We start from the raw sequence: 16,733 nt of genomic DNA, 5'->3' as shown, positions 1-16,733 counted from the left end.
TAGAATATTTAAGAGTTAAGGGATAAATAATATACATCTATATGTATACATATATATTATATGCATGTGTATAACATATAAGTATAAACTACATATATATTATCAGTTATATTACCTAATAAAGTCATATTCTGTTAAGAGATATGGATTTATTTCAAAAATTTAATCAAATATATTATTAATAGTATGGCTGTTGTGTTTTCAATATTGATAGTTATTCAAGCTTTTCATTTTCACATAGTCCAGACTGACCTTCCAGATGCTAGAAGTCTCCATTTGGGTTAAAGGTTTGTATCTAAATTTTTCCTGTTGAACGCTAAATATTTACTGAAAATTGGTTGAACACGTAACAGTTTAGGAATTGGAAGAGTTTGGTTTGGATTATATGTAACATCTAATCTGTTACGTGTGGTGACTCATTAACTTAGCTTTATTAACTACAAATACCAGAACCTTTCTTGTTGACATCTTTTATCAGTAAAAGAATTAGTCTATAGTTATCATGCTATAAGCTTCTTTAATCGGTATTGAATTGCACCATTTCATTATTTCTTTTCTAGAAAAGCTTTGGTGGAGTTACTACTGAGATCTGGTATTCTAGTTTCACCAAGTCTCCCTCAAAGTTTTTGTTTTGTTGTCTAAAGATAAACACTGGCACTCTTCTCTTTTTACAAGGATGCTCAGCAGCACAGTGTACGTAGCTTCTCTTGTTTTGCTCATGGCAACACATGTAAAAACCCTACATCTGAAGCTGTCTCCACTTCAAAGATGAGTGAAAATTTGTCAGATATCATTGTTTTTTGAAAGTTGTCCAATTAACTGGGCTTCTACTTACACAGCATAACATATAAAGGGCTGGTTATCCGCTCACTATGAAGTTTATACTGCAGAATCTGTCTTTTAGTTCAATCAACATGTTCTCTGGCACTTGAATGGGATGTGGTGTGACCATTCACATCTCCCTTTGAAAATGGTCTACTTCATACTTGTAATGTCGGAACGTACAGTGGGGCATGTTCAGAACTGTGCATTGGTAAATCTTGTACCTCTCTGTAATTTTGAGCTCGAAACACAGCCTCTACATTTTGCCATCCTAGCAATCTGCAACCCATCTTCTCCTCCGATGTTAGCCATTGATTTCCATTACGATGAAGGCTGTCCTCACTTTCAGCTCTCTTTCCAGTGCTTGACATTAAGCTTCTTTTTGGATACTTGTATTTCATGGTTGGAACTCCCTGATATGCAGTTTGATGTGCGATTTGCAGTTTGGGATGGTTTAACATTTATAAGTTGGCCACCTTAGGGTTGACAATAATTGGAGTCCACAGTGGAAGGGATTTACTGCTGCTGTAATCAGACTGTGATAGCAATATGGAACCTAGGGAGCTTGCTGAGGACTGGTTGTAGGTGGTTATAACCCTTTGGCTCTGGTTGGAACCCGAAAGTTGCTGGAGAGAAGCAGGAAAAGCAGAAGGGGACATGGTAATGTGAGAATTCACTGTTGAAGGGTCAGAGCATCTTTGGTCTGTGCATGAGTTAGGCTGGATCATGGAAGACTGTTTGGTCTGGCTAAAAGAGCTGGAGGTTTCAACAAAACATGTTTTTATATGCATTACATTCCCTGCAAAATCCAATATTAATTATTAAAAAATTAAAGCCAAATTAGTAAAAATAAGAACAATGATCTTTCAGATAAGGCTTGGACTCGAGTGCTTACTGGGCTTATTATTAAAGTGTAATTTAAAAAGGGGGGGCAGCCTGGGTGGCTCAGCGGTTTAGCACCACCTTCATGTTCCCACGTGGGGCTCCCTGCGTGGAGCCTGCTTCTCCCCCTGCCTGTGTCTCTGCCTCTGTGTGTGTGTGTCTATCATGAATAAATAAAATTTTTAAAAATGTAATTTAAAATAATGACTTGAGTATGTAGAAATGCCCCATAAAATCTCATAGATTCTTTGCTTTGCAAATGGGCTATAATTTGGAAGTGATAGTAGTTTCCAATTTATTTGAGTTTGTAAATATCATGATGGACGTTTTAATTTATAAGTGCCTAAGACCTCCTTGAAATATGTTTATTTTAAAACCATTCCGATTATTTATTTTGTCATATGCTGATAGGTGAAAGCAGATCAATGATAGCAGGTAGAGAGCAGTAGTCAGAAGAAGTTAATTTAAACCAAAAGTTTTGTTTTTAAGTCTCTTGTTTCAAAAAAGTATTAGTTGCAGTGTGTGTGTGTGTGAGAGAGAGAAATGAATGAAAGAGTCATGTAGTGAGGAAAAAAAATAACGAGTTTTGGAATCAGAAGACCAAACTGGAACACCTAATTGAATGCCTTTAGGCATGTTAAGCTTTGTAGACTTTGATTTCATTTTTTAAATGCTAGAATGCATACCTATTAGTGTTATTATTCATATGTATGGTTTGGGCCAATTATACCATGTTGTGACTCATGATCCTTGTGTCACAACAGATATTTACAGCGCATGCCACAGACTTTTCACAGTCATCTGGATTTTCAGAGTCATCAACACGCATCTTGCTAACACAGTCTATCACTACAATTTGGTCTCAAGATTTTTTTTTTTTTAATTTTATTTATTTATGATAGTCACACACAGAGAGAGAGAGAGAGAGACGCAGAGACACAGGCAGAGGGAGAAGCAGGCTTCATGCACCGGGAGCCCGACGTGGGATTCGATCCCGGGTCTCCAGGATCACGCCCTGGACCAAAGGCAGGCGCTAAACCGCTGCGCCACCCAGGGATCCCCAATTTTTTTTAAAGAAAGCTAACTTTTATTGAATGTCATTTACTAGAAATCATTCTAAGTGCATGTATGCATATTACTTTATTCATGTATATGTATAATATCATGAAGTATTTATTTTTAATTCCCATTTTTAATAAGCAAAGAAAATCTAAGAATAACAAACATACTGGTCATTAGGAAAGTTAAAGGACTTCATCTGATATTTGTATCATCATCTTGAACTGAATACAAGCGCCTCACCAGTTTTATAATGCATATATTTTTTTCATTTAATGATAACCCGAAAGACAGGTGTGATTCTTACTCATATTTCACAGATGAGAAAATTGGGCACTAAGGGGCTTTTAAGTAACTTATTACTAAAAATATTTCAATAGCAGAACAGAGATTTAACCCCAGGATCACGTGACACAAGAGTTTCAGCTCCTACTGAGTCTATTAGTATCTCTCAAGGTGGCAAAGGTTACAGCTCAAGTGTGATGAGAGACATCCAACTACAAGTCATCAAAATAAAAATGGGGTACCTCTCCAATCTTAAGTGAATACTCTGATATCTGAAGGAATTTAGAATTTTGGCTCCTATTGCCTTCAAGTATAATAAAACCATGACTATTATAATATTTATATACTATTGTTATATAGATTCAGAATTATCCAAAGACATTTTTATAGAAAAACCTAAGAGGATATGACTTTAATTCTCATTTTCATTTAGGTACTGAGGATTAAAAAAAAAAAAAAACTTAAAGCAGCACATTGATGTTCATGAGTCTTCTTTCATTTCATATTTCTTTGTACTTTATTAATTCCTTATTCAGACTGCACAGTTTATTTTCATTCTTGTCAAAAATAACCTTTTACTTAAGTTTTTATTTTAATTCCAGTTAGTTAACATACAGTGTTATATTAGTTTCATGTATACAATATAGTGATTCAACACTTCCATACATCATGCAGTGCTCATCTCAACAAGCACATTCCTTAAACCCCAATACCTATTTCACCCATCCCCCACAGCCCTCCCCTCTGGTAATCATCACATCATTCTCTACAATTAAGAGTTAAAAATAATGTTTAAAATTTCTCTATGGGCACTATTATGCACATACTTGTAGATGATTATTGTTAATCAGGAACATATCAAAGTGTGAAAAAAAGAAAATGTCTTATCTGTGTCCATGTATATATTGAAATATTAATATGTTGCTATTATATCTGACATTCAAATGAGTAATTTAAGTGTCAATAACTATTTTATCACTTACCTATTTATGTATCCTTCTATCTATAAATACTCATTTATACACACATGTATAGATATATCTGTGTATGCATATATATATCTGCATGTGTATATGTGTGTATAATAGAGAGATGACAGATGATAATTTAGCACTAATAATAATTAATGCCTAGAAGTGTAGATTGAGTAAATGCTACAAAGGATACAAAATTATCCCTGCCTACAAGGTATTATAATGGGAATAGATAACAAAAGCATTCCTATCAACAAATACTTAAAACATATGAGATATAATTTTTAAATGAACTCAATTGAAGGTAAAAATTATGTGTAAAAACACACTTTCAAGGCAATGAGTCTTATGCAAGGAAGACCTAGGCTGTAGAGAACACACCTAAAAGTGTGAAGTAAATTTGAGAATAGTGATACAGATGTAAGAAACTACATGAAAACAAAATAATCTGAGTTTTTTAAGAGATTCTCTGGGTATCAATTTCTGGGGGCCAGAAAGGACATATTCAGAAATGTTGAAGATTTGGATGTTAAAATAAGTTAAACTGGTGTAAGTGTAGAACTGCTGGAGAGCAGTCTGAGGTACTTGGAATGAATCTCACTTAGGAGTCACAGGAGATTATTTATGCTGAACCAGAGGTGACATTAAAAAAATTATGGGAAGACTGAAAGAACTATATCTATCTATCAATAGATTGATAGATAGATATATCTCCATCCCTCCTCTGAAGCCTATTTTTGTTTGTAGGTTTCATTATCATGCAATTCATTATCAAGAGAACTCTGTCACCAATAAAATATATTTCCCGATGTGGTACAGTAGATTGAAAAACTGGCCACAACTTTTCAGTCCTCCTTATGTTCACATCCTTTCAATGTAGCTTAGAATCTCTTTCCGTTTAAAAGTGGAATTTTGCTTTCCAGGTCTTGAATATGGGCTGGCTGAAGGACTTGGTTGGCCAATATAATGTAGTATAAGTGACATCATGCCAATTCTCTGGAGCTCAGGAATCCAGAGTCACTTCTACTCTCTTGGAATCCTGCCCAGTTGTCATGTAACCAAGTTTCAGCTGGCCTACTGAAGCGTGAGAGACCATGGGGAGAGGAGACATTCTTCCAGCTGCAGTCATTCCACATTAACACTTCCAAGCTGACCATACTGTTGAGCTCAGACATAAAACTGAGACCCTGAAACAAGAATTACCCAAATAAGGCCAACCCACTGCCAAATCACAGAATTCATGAATTAAATAACTGGTCACTATTTTAAATCTGTAATGTTTGAAGTGGTTTGTTATGCAACAAAAGCTAACTGATACACGGTCAATATCCTTCTGGTGGGGGAATAGGGTTACATTAGTTTATCATGCAGGAAATCTATATGCATTCCTACATTACAAACCTATAGGAAATAGGTTTCATTGACACTCTACCCAACTACAAGTTAAACTTTCTCACTGAATTGAATTAGACAAATCAGAGGTGTCAGTCTCATTTCTTAAAGTTCTAACTTAAAATGAATATGCATTGCAATTTTACTCTCTAGTGAGTTCTAGGTTTCTGTTCCTGCCATATGAATGGCAGGTGGCTTTGTCGATAGTCTATTCCGCTTCTGGAATAATCACTACAAAACTGACTTCTCGTTTTAAGTCATGTTACATTAGGATGCCACACAACTGTCTAAAATATCAAAAAGAAAGGATTTCTAATACATAAAACATTTTCTACATTTTAGTTAGGCTTTAGTGTAACTCCTGATTGAGAAGCTTCGTAGCATTTCACATAGTTGCCTTTCAGTGCACAGATTCTGTGTATATGTCTGTATGTGTGCATCAAAGAATGAATGGTAATATAAAGCAAATTGCCTTTCTTATGGTCCAATGTTGATTAAAACCAAATGTCCCTTCCGCAGTGTAGCTAATGTACTTTAATTATTCTGTCTTGTGCAGTTGTGACAAAAGGGAACATGCCATTATTAAAGAGAAAAAAGTACACATTGTACCAATAATTGTCCACACCATGAAATACTATTGCTTTACCCCAGTGAGTAGCTTGAGTTGTTGCCAAATAATCCTCTATACACCATTTAAGTAATGTAAATTGTTCTTTCACAATAATTTACCTTTTTATTGAGTTTAACTGAAAGATGTTTATTTCTGTTTACCTTCCTTCCACAGTTTTAAACAATGCAAAGTCAATAACAAAATAATGTTTTTAATGTTTTCTACTGGCATAAATTTTGAACGTAAAAAATGACTGTTATTTTACATAAGAAAGAGGATTGTTAGCAATCCAAATTACCTTTTAATGTTAACATTTTCTTTTTAAGCATGGGAAAAATCTATTCCCCTGAGATTAATTTTCTTCTTCTGTTAAATTAAGGATACCTACCAAGATGGTAGATGAAAAGTGGTTGAAAGATTAATAGATAGCATGTATAAAGTGGCCAGGCCACAAAATAATCTTTCTTATGATGCTCAATCATTAGGAAACTGAAATAAAATCTATCAACATAAATTAAGATTTTTAGATCTTTGAATTGTTTCTGTCTTCCACTCTCTTAAATTATCTTTCTCTGGTTTTTAAATTATTTACTCTACAAAAGAACACTTTCTCTCCTTCTAAATGAGATTGTATGATAAACATCTGAGCACCTCACTCAAATGCTGATATATCAGAAAAGAAACTCACTTTAAAATGAAACATAAAGGTGTCTAGAAGGACAACCACCGGAGACTCTTGTTCTCTCCCAAAGGTGGAAGTTGATTTTCCCCAAAACAATGATAAAAATGATAACTGAAAGGAGGAAATGAATTGGAGACCAATTTCAGTCCAATTTTGGTGGTAGTTTTTATACAGCTCTGTTCTAAGCCTATTTTCCAAAGTATTCTGATAGTGAGGTGTCAGGTCTGGTAGGGGTTTTCTGATTGACATTAGCTCCTATGTTGGCTTCAGAGGATGTGGCCACCCTAGTGAATCAATTCTTCTTTGCTGTGGGAATTGTTCTTGGACCCTGAGTGAGAATCCAGTTTTCATCTTCAGCATTTCCACCAGTTTTTTAGTCACTTAATTTCCTGTATTGAATTTCTTTCTTGTTAAAGTACCTACAGAGCTTTCTATCTCTTGTTTTATATTCTGATTGATACAGTTTCAAATAGTTTTCATAAGGTGAAGAATTTGTCCAATAGAGTAGTACTTTAGAAGATAATAACTGAGAGAGAGATTAGAATCAACTTATAGGGATTCTTTAATACCTTGGTAAGAATATGGAATCAATTCTAAAAGTCATACATAACAAGCCATGAGGGAGATTTGAACAGAGAAGTAGCATGATCAATATGTATTTTATGAAAATAATTCTGGACTCTATGCATGGAGTAAATGGAAGCATGTTAGACAGAAGCAAATGGTTTGATGGAATGGAAACAGTTGGAGCTAGCATCATTTATGGCATAAAATAATTGATAATTCTCTGAGATAGTACCCCTTGCATAAGCAAAATAGGTCTAAAATATTTTCAGTACTGTTAGAAAAATAACCAAGAAGAACCCATTTTAGTTTTTTTTTTTTTTTTTTTCAAATTACAGCCAACAGTTTTCCTTTTGTTTAACACTGTAAGTGCGCCATTGCAACAGGTTTCTCAGCTATTCCCTGGGCATGGTAGTATGTAAATGAATGGATATGGGGTGCATATATCAAGTATCGTTTCTCTGACTCCAAGGTCCTGGCAAATACATCAGTTCTTACAGTGCAAATATGCCAGTTATTTTAATTAACGTGATGGAGCATTGGCAGGATCAAAAGCAACTTGAAGTTGTCCCAGTAATAAAACCAAGTGCCCAGACTTGTATATGTACTCAGTACACATCGGTCCTCTTACTCCCCATTATACCTAACACTGAAAACACCCTGATATTCTAAACAAAGTTAGGCATGTTCTGAGGCTAAAAGGTTCCCCTTAGTTTGAGTACTTTTGTTTATGAAATACCCAAGCAACTGTATAATCACAGAAGGAACTGCCTTAAGCATCAATGGAGAAGCTAAATGTCCCTGGGTGCTTCAGGAAAAGTAAAGTACAAATCCAATTATGGGGTGAAAGACAGAGAAAAAAAAACTTTCTCAGTGTTCAAGATGAGCAGTGAAACAAAAATGGAAGTGTGGAATATATGGAAATAGTATGAAGAAAGGTAATAACCAGCATGGGGAAAAAATATATATAAGAAGGTAAATGAAGTTGGATCTATATTGTGGAAGAAAGGAAGTGGCCTGCTGAGAAGTCAGTATTTAATTGATAGACTGTAGAAGAGCTTTAAAGGATTTTTAAGTGGAAAATTAATAAATAAATAATTTATAAAAACACTCCAGTGTCTACATATCATTTCCAGATGGAATTCCTCAGAAAGATAAGCTTAATTTTGCCTGGGTAGGTTTGGCCTATGTAAAGGTCTGACAAAAAAAAAAAAAAAAAAAAGCCAACATTTACGAAGTTGGGTATATCACAATTATCAAGCTCAGACTTCTGTTTTTTTAATCTTTTAAATCAAAAGATATGTAAATAGATAGCATGAATTCCTACCCAGCAAGCATAGTAGGTTTAGAGATGAAGCCTTACTTGATATTTGGAGGCGATGAAATTACCAACTGTGGCTCCCTTGGCCCTGTGTTTAATACTTTCCACCAGAATATTTTACTTATCCATGGCCTCAGTATCTCTGAGAGGCATGAAATCTGATTTATGAAACTTCTTGTATCTGCATTCCTAAAATATATCCCACCCCATACAAATCTACGAGATACCCTAAACAGCCCAATCTATTTGGCCACCATAGACTTTTCAGTACTATTATCCATATGAGTTAATAAAGTTTATTTCAGGTCCATTTTCCTGGGCATTTGCTCTGGTTTATAATAAGTGGGAACAAATGTGGATAAAAGAGATATAAGTATAGAAGCCAAACTTTACATTTGATTATGTTTTCATACTTATTACTTGAAAGAAAGTTTAAATTTGTTTCCTGTATAACCAAAGTAGAGGGGGGGGGGGGGACTCTAATTTAAAAATCGCATACTCACAGAATGCGAATTTATTACATTCATCAGTTATAATAAAATGTGTCTGTGTTTAATTTTGCTATTTCATATTTAAATATTGCATGAATATTTATTTTATCACCATAGTGAAAAGTTTTACATTAAAATGATTACTTTTTTATTACAACACATAATAATTTAGCCAAATGAGTGTCTCTGTATGAAGGCACTTGATTAGGCTTACATTGGTCCTTGATCACAAGAAAAGTCAGGAGGTTTGGGAAGTTCGGAGATGCCTAGCTGAGACATTTAGAATACTACAATTTCAACACTGTTGGGGTTTTGTGATTGCTTTCTGACTAACTAGAAGGTAAAGTCAGAGGAAAGGCAAAAACGAAAAAGGACACAGCTGGGCACGAGGCTCCTGCTGACTGCAAAATCAATTCCTAGCACCTGAAGGAAGTAAAGCAGGATAAGGGATTTCCATATCTTAGAGATGTGCTGTGTCAACCAGAAGCTCAAGCAAACATGGGTAAAATAAAGGTAAATGTTTCTGGATTTTGTGACTTTCAAGTTCCAATTCAGTATGTTTGCACCACTTGTTTACAAAGCCACTGAGTCAGGCCCACAAATTTAAGATTACTTATTTGCTCATCAAAAGAATTTCATAAAATAAACTAAGTCTTTAGCCCATTAAACAAAAAAATATATATACACTGTTCAAATAATGCTGCTGCTAAGTGTGCACGTAGAGTGGAGAATTATGTTTTTCTGGTAGTAGCTTTATGTAATTTTAACCCACTCTACCCACCAGGAAGATTTCACTAGATGCCTCTCATGGCCCTTGCTTGAACAAGCATGAACACACATACACCTCACGGAGAGAATATATGAAAGAAATGGTATCCAAAGGAAAATTCCAGATTATTAGCATACAAGCCAAACCCACACTGTGACATAGGGTCTGGTAAAGGCTGTGCTATACCTCACAGTGTAAAGGAAACCTTTACTTCCCCTATTTCTTAACTACTGGCTTTATCTTCTCTATCTGCCTCCTGATAAGAATCAAAGCGAAAGGGCAAGTGACATCATTAGATACGTACAGCCAACTTCAGGATTGACCACACCACATGGAAGTGGATGGCACACAAAGGAAGTGGAAAATAAAGAGGAATGGAAAAAGCACAATGGCTCCAGCACAGTTTGAGCTCACCTTTTAAAAAGTGTAACTCTATCAATGCCTTGGACCGAGGCAATTTGATCAGCAGCTTCTCTTCTCCGCAGGAAGCACCAGTAGAGAAAGCAGGTTCAAAGCAGAAACACTAGTCAATGCCTCACTTTTGACCCTCTCCCCTCCTACAGCATGTTCCTACTCATTTTATTACAGGCTCTGTTTAGGTCTTCATTGATAAAAGCAACTTCCTAGAATAATCAGCACACAGACTATTTGTATCCAGGTTTAGAGATTTAAGACTCTTCAAGATCTTAAACTCCTCTGACAGTATATTGTTTCTAAAGGAAAAAGAAAAAAATACATTTCAGAAAAAGACCATAGTGTGGAGATACAGAATTTTAGCATTTGCCATCTTATTTTGAGATGCAGTTCTGGACTTTTGGAATTTCAAATTATTCCTGTGATTCGCAGACAAAGCAAAGTTCAGTGAGGCAGTATTCTTCATTAAGAAACATTTAACTCAGTAATGGTCTGGGCCAACTGGAGAATGAAGAAAAGCAATTTAAAAGAGCACAGGATCTGTTTTAAGAATAATCACTTGTTCACCATATAAAATGAATAATTTAGATGGCCGTTAGCCACAATTATTATAGGTGGGCAAAGGCAAATAGAAAATTGTATAATTTCATGGATGTTAATTGCATTTTGGTTGAGGAAGAGAAATTCATGCACTTGCTGAACTATAATATTAAAATGAAACAACTATTTGGTTGCTTGTGAACTCATCAGAGTTTTAAATTGCATATTGATCTTTTTTCTAATTTTTAATATATTATTATAAAAATATATAAATATACCAAGCATCAAGCTTCGATTATTAATAAGTTGTGGCCAATACTGTTTTACCTAAACGCCCACACAAATACTCCAACCACCCGACCCAGATTACTATAATAAATATTTGCATATGCTATCATTTGATCTGTAAATTTTTAAATTGATTCATTTTATGCTATTATGCCAATTCGGAGTTCTTCTCATTGTTTTCTGAAATGACTGAAGCAAAGGAAATGAGGCAAATCTACCAACATTTATTACCATCTGCCTTTCTTTTGTGAGCACAGTTTTGTGGCTGTTACAGTGTCTGACTGCTGAGATAAAGGTATTTCAGGTTTCCTTGTCCTTATAATTATTATTTCCATATATTACTTACTAAAGGTCTCAATAAATATTTGTTGAATGAGTTCAGGGAATCTATGTTTTACGGCAATTACACTCATCAATTCATGTCAATATTACATGTAAGTAAACACTCATAATACAAAAACTGTAACAGTACCTACCTCATATTGTCAGAACAAATGTGAGAGTGCATTAAGAGCACTTAGCACAAGCCCTGGTCTGTGATATACTATTAAATAGTTGAACTTAATATTTATGTTGTTTATTATTGAAAGTGATTTTGTAATAATAGACATAAAGGAATGAGGATCTGCAAACCCCTCTGGGGCAGACATGCCTTCCTGATCATTCATGGAAAGAGAACTCTTCACAATCTTAAAAACACTTTGGAGCTTGGATATATTTCTTCTGTACTCAACTGCCATCAAAAACAGCTTTTTGGTTGTGCATCTGCCTTCAGCCCAGGTTGTGATCCCGGGGTCCTGGGATCGAGTCCCACATGGGGCTCCCCGCAGGAAGCCTGCTCCTCCCTCTATGTCTCTGCCTCTCTCTGTGTGTCTCTCGTGATTAAATAAATAAAATCTTTAAAAAAAAATAGATTCTTATCAATTATACTTAAATCACAGTGATGGAATCATAGTTTTGTTTTCTCAGTGCAGGACCTCCAAATACTCTGGGTATCTACCATACAGACATCCTGAGTCATGATCAATAGGTATGGCTCTCTTCCCCCTGATTCTGCCTAGAATTGCACTAATTACCTTAGTAGTACATTCTTGCTCTCTAGAGCTCTAATCTTTACTTGTAAGTGTCAAGTGGGAGAGAAACTAGATAGGGGAATGGGAGGGTGAATATAATTCATTATTAAGAAGAGTGTATCAGTAAGTCAAGAAGCATTATTAAGAGAAAATAGAGCTAAAACTTCCATTAGAGATTTCAGTGGCATAGACCATTTTCTCTCTTGCAAGACACCAACTAGTCTCTCCTGTAACACACATGAAGCAATTCTACAGCAATGTAACACCACGTACTTTAGTTCCAAAAAATAAATGTTGTATTACATTCCATAATTAAAACTTAACTATACAGGTAATATATATGAGAACAGTTCCACAAAATAATTAGTATTCTTTAATGAAAGTATGATTGGAATTCATCCTCAGAGGCTATCATTAAGTAACTCTGACCCAGATCCTCAAGAATTCACGCTTTTAAAAAGCTCTAAAGGCAGTTCTGATGTACAATCCTTGTTGAGGGGCACTGAGAGAAAGACTCTGATGTGAGCTGCATATGTACAATAAAGAATGCAGTGTGTATGCCTAAATGATGTCCTGCATGGATAGGATATCACCTTACATCTCCATGGTTCCCCAACTGTTTCCCCAAATTATATAATTGACTAGTACATAACAAGCACTCAATTGATATTTGATTATTTAGCTTTTTAATTTTTATGAATTAAAATTTTATTTATTGAAGCAATGAAAGTGAAGTTCAATTTTAATGGGCCTGCCAAGTAGAACATGGGTGAGAAAAATGACCAAATAATATTATTCACAGTAGATTAAAGAAAAAATTCATGAAACAAAGGAGGGAACAAAAATGTAAGGCTCAGATTTATTGCATGACATATATAAAGTTTACATGAAATTTACAACATGGAAACTCAAGGTAGGGCCGAAAAGATACGTAAATGTTTTCCATATATGTATGTATTATTTTAAGAGATCTTTCTGGAAGTATTATTAAAAAATTAATCTAAAATTAGCTTTTTCTAATGCATTAGTACCTTAAGATTTGTTTCAAACTATTATGAAAGCTATATTAATCATTTTAAATATTCCAACATATGTCAGAGTAAAAAATTAATATCTTAACCAACTACAAAAATTATCATAATGTGAACAGGTATTCTCCTGGTATATTGTTCAGATATATACTGTTTGTCCTTTTAAATTAAATTACTGCAATAAATTTCAATATAGTATCTAAATGCATGACCTGCTACCTATAACTGGAATATACTTATCATACAATATTTTCACCTAATAGCCAATGCACTTAAAATTTCTGAAATCATAGCTATATTGGATAGCTTACGTTTTCCAGCAATATTAGCATCTGTATTGTTTGCAGTACCAAATTTTGGTGTGCCCTAAGAATTCAACTTTACACTGAAATGGAAACACCACAGAAAATCTGTCCTATAATAGTGGAAAATGTGCCAATGCCTGTATGTGTAGTTTTTGCCTAATATTGTATCTGAGGGACAACATCTACCTCTTGGTCTATGACCTCTTTCAAATATGGAGATTTAAGCAAGAATCAATAAAATATCAGGCTTTAATAATAAAATATCCCACTTTCTTGATCATATTCTGAACCATGTTAATAACTTAAATTGATTTCGTTCCATTCTTTTGTTGAATTGCCTGCATGGCTTTGTAAACTTGGTCATAGTAAAGGTTAGGGCTGATTTTTTTCTTTTTAGAAATGTATGTAATGATGTTTATTTTCTGTGTAAACAGATGATAGCCAGTGGCAACCCTGAACAGACTTCATAATTTAAGTGGAGCTGGTTTTGTGGTATCTTCTAACTAATGGATTAGTGAGAAAAACTCAATAAATGTTCAGAGTTCATCAATGTTTTTTTTTTTTTTCAGATATCTGTTTCTAATGCCTCAGGCAATAAACTAAATCACATTTAAATAAAACTTTAAAAAAGCCTTTCCAGATATTGCTCTGTCCTGACATGCTTTTTTGTTTCAAAAATGCTCCAGGTGTTCATATCCTGAGAATTTTGTAAGCTGGACTTTGATAGTCAGAAAGTTTCATTTTAGGGAGAAAATAGCATAGGAGAGAAGTGGCAATTCCTTTCTGTCAAGGTCTCAGTGAACAGTAAAAATCACTAAAATTTATGAAAATGAATGGGTCATCTACAAAGATTTTTTTTCCTGAGGTGTATATATTAACAAGATAGCAAGGACATTGTTTACTGTTGTTTTAAAGATGATCATTGTACATACTTAAGTTAAACAGGCACTGATCAAACATCTGCTAGGAATGAAGCCTTGGGCTCAGTACATTGTACCTGCCCCCCAAAAGATTATATTCTAGTGAGAAAACAGAGAAACATGTCAGCATTGAAGAGGGACTATTGACTCTTAGCATACTTGGAAAATTTCAGGATTATTTTAAATTATCTTTTAAATGACCTTTAAATTACTATTTTAAATGACCTTTCTCAATAAAACCTATCCCGAGTATTTAAATATATAATTACATGGATAAGTTTACTATTTCTAGATTGGAAGGTGCACGAGGACAGAAAAAAGTCTTAACAGCTTTATTACTAGAGTCCAGCATAGTATTTAGCCCACAGGAGGCACTCTATTGAATAAATTGCAGGTCATAGGACATCTAAGTTGTGATCAAAAGATAAGTTAAATTAGCCGAATAAAAACATCTACTGGGAGGGCAAGGTTTAAGTGAAAGAAAGATGAGGTATGATATTTGGGACAAGGTTATGTCATGCTGAGTGAAGATCAGAAGCTAAGCTGAGAAGCAGGGTGGGCGGGGAGTGCTGCAGGTGATAGAGTTCAGGACAGGGCATCCTGGAGATGAAGCTGGGAGGCCACACAGGCCCATATCACAACATGGTAGGCCCCGGGGTCCCTTGGGAAGGCGCTAAAAATCCACACCTGAAGGAAGATGACACACACATTTGTATTCAGACTAGCACTGCCTTCTCAAACAAACCAAAGAGCCATAACTATCTTGTCACTGATCTGAGCACACTTTCACAACGAGCCACAACGGTCTCTAAGCAAACAATGCATTGAACCCAAGAGCTGAAACCTTTTGACCATGCCTGTTCAGGACAAGATGACGCTTCTACAATTTTTCCACTAGGGAAGTAGTAACATCAAATCTGTGTTTTAGCTTATTTTTGTTGTAGAAGGTTGACTGAATGCATATATTGCATGTAATAATTTATGTGAAATATGAATATTCTATATTAAGGAAAAATGTCATCAGTGTTATTTTGTAACTTAATGTATATATTTGGTATTTTGTTTTAGATTTAATTCTTCAACATTTTATTTATGTGCTTAGTTAACATTTCTTCTCATTTTTATTCTCTTCTAGTAGGACTTGCAATTTATTTTCATTCCACAGTTTTGTTTTTTTCTTTTCTTTTTACACACTCAGTAGAATGTCTAGGCATTGGACTTCCCTTCTGGAAACTGGGTTACATATTTTAATATCGAAGGTCTCTTATATATGGCATACTCCTTCAAGTCTTTTGACATACTGCTCTAGATTTCCTCTGTCCTAGATTAAAACATGGTTTATTTTGGGCTTAACTCATTGTATGTATTTTTTATAAAGACAAAAATCTATCCATTTTAACAAATTCCCTATAATCATTTTCATTTTTACTTCTCTGGAGATAATGAGATAAGTTCATTAATATTAGCTACATTTTCAGTTTTCCTTTCTTTCTTGCATATACAGTTATCTGTATTCCAAAGAAATGTTTACTATGTGTTTTAACTCTCAGATATGCTTAAATTTTATTACAATGCATTTATCTTTCAGATAGTTTTGATGAAAAGGAGGACAATTACCTATAGGCATTGATTTTTTTAATTAAATGTTTAAATAGCTAAGGTAAGAGAAAGATATTGTCATACAAAAATAAATTGCATGGAAAACTAAAACAAAATACACAAAGACAAAGGAGAGTAAAGCAGAGGGTAAACAACTGATTTCACAATTTCCTTACATTTATCACCTCAAGATGTATCAAAAACACGTTAACCTAAGAAAATCTATGGTCAGACATCCAATATTCATATTTTTTCACCCTCTGACATCTGAGAGTGACTGATCTTTCTTGTCTAACCCCATGCACACAAAGGTATCTATCTTTAGGTCGATAGCAGAGAGTTTCCATTTTTCTACTTAAAGAATTTCAAATATACATCCCTAATTACACTAGTATGGTATTATGTCATTGAAAATTTTTCACCATGATCATGGTAACAATGCAGTCTACTTAAATGTAAACCTTGTTAATTCTTTCCTCAACAAATTTTTCAGTGTCCTTGAATATAATAAGATTTAAACAATCTTTCTTTTCATACTTTCTCACACTAATTTTAGCATTACTGATAAATCTTGGCTGCAATATTGATTTCTCTTTAGGTGCTTGCCTAATGATGGTTGTTCTTTTCCCCTATCCCTTCCACATTCTGTTTAAAGAAAGACCTGCTCTTCTCCATTTATTTAATTTTTAATTATTCATTTCTAAAAGAAAGA

At 34.4% G+C, this 16,733-nt stretch overlaps 1 pseudogene; it reads right to left on the bottom strand.

The window, feature by feature from the left end:
- Positions 1–214: 214 nt before the first annotated feature.
- On the bottom strand, positions 215–2,533 carry LOC121488791 (annotated as a pseudogene).
- Between the last annotated feature and the right edge of the window lie 14,200 nt (positions 2,534–16,733).

Source organism: Vulpes lagopus, chromosome 4 (genome assembly GCF_018345385.1).
Source record: "Vulpes lagopus strain Blue_001 chromosome 4, ASM1834538v1, whole genome shotgun sequence".
In the NCBI taxonomy this organism is placed as follows: Eukaryota; Metazoa; Chordata; class Mammalia; order Carnivora; family Canidae; genus Vulpes; species Vulpes lagopus.
Note: the sequence above shows the minus strand (reverse complement) of the source record. Positions and strands in the feature narration are given on the sequence as shown.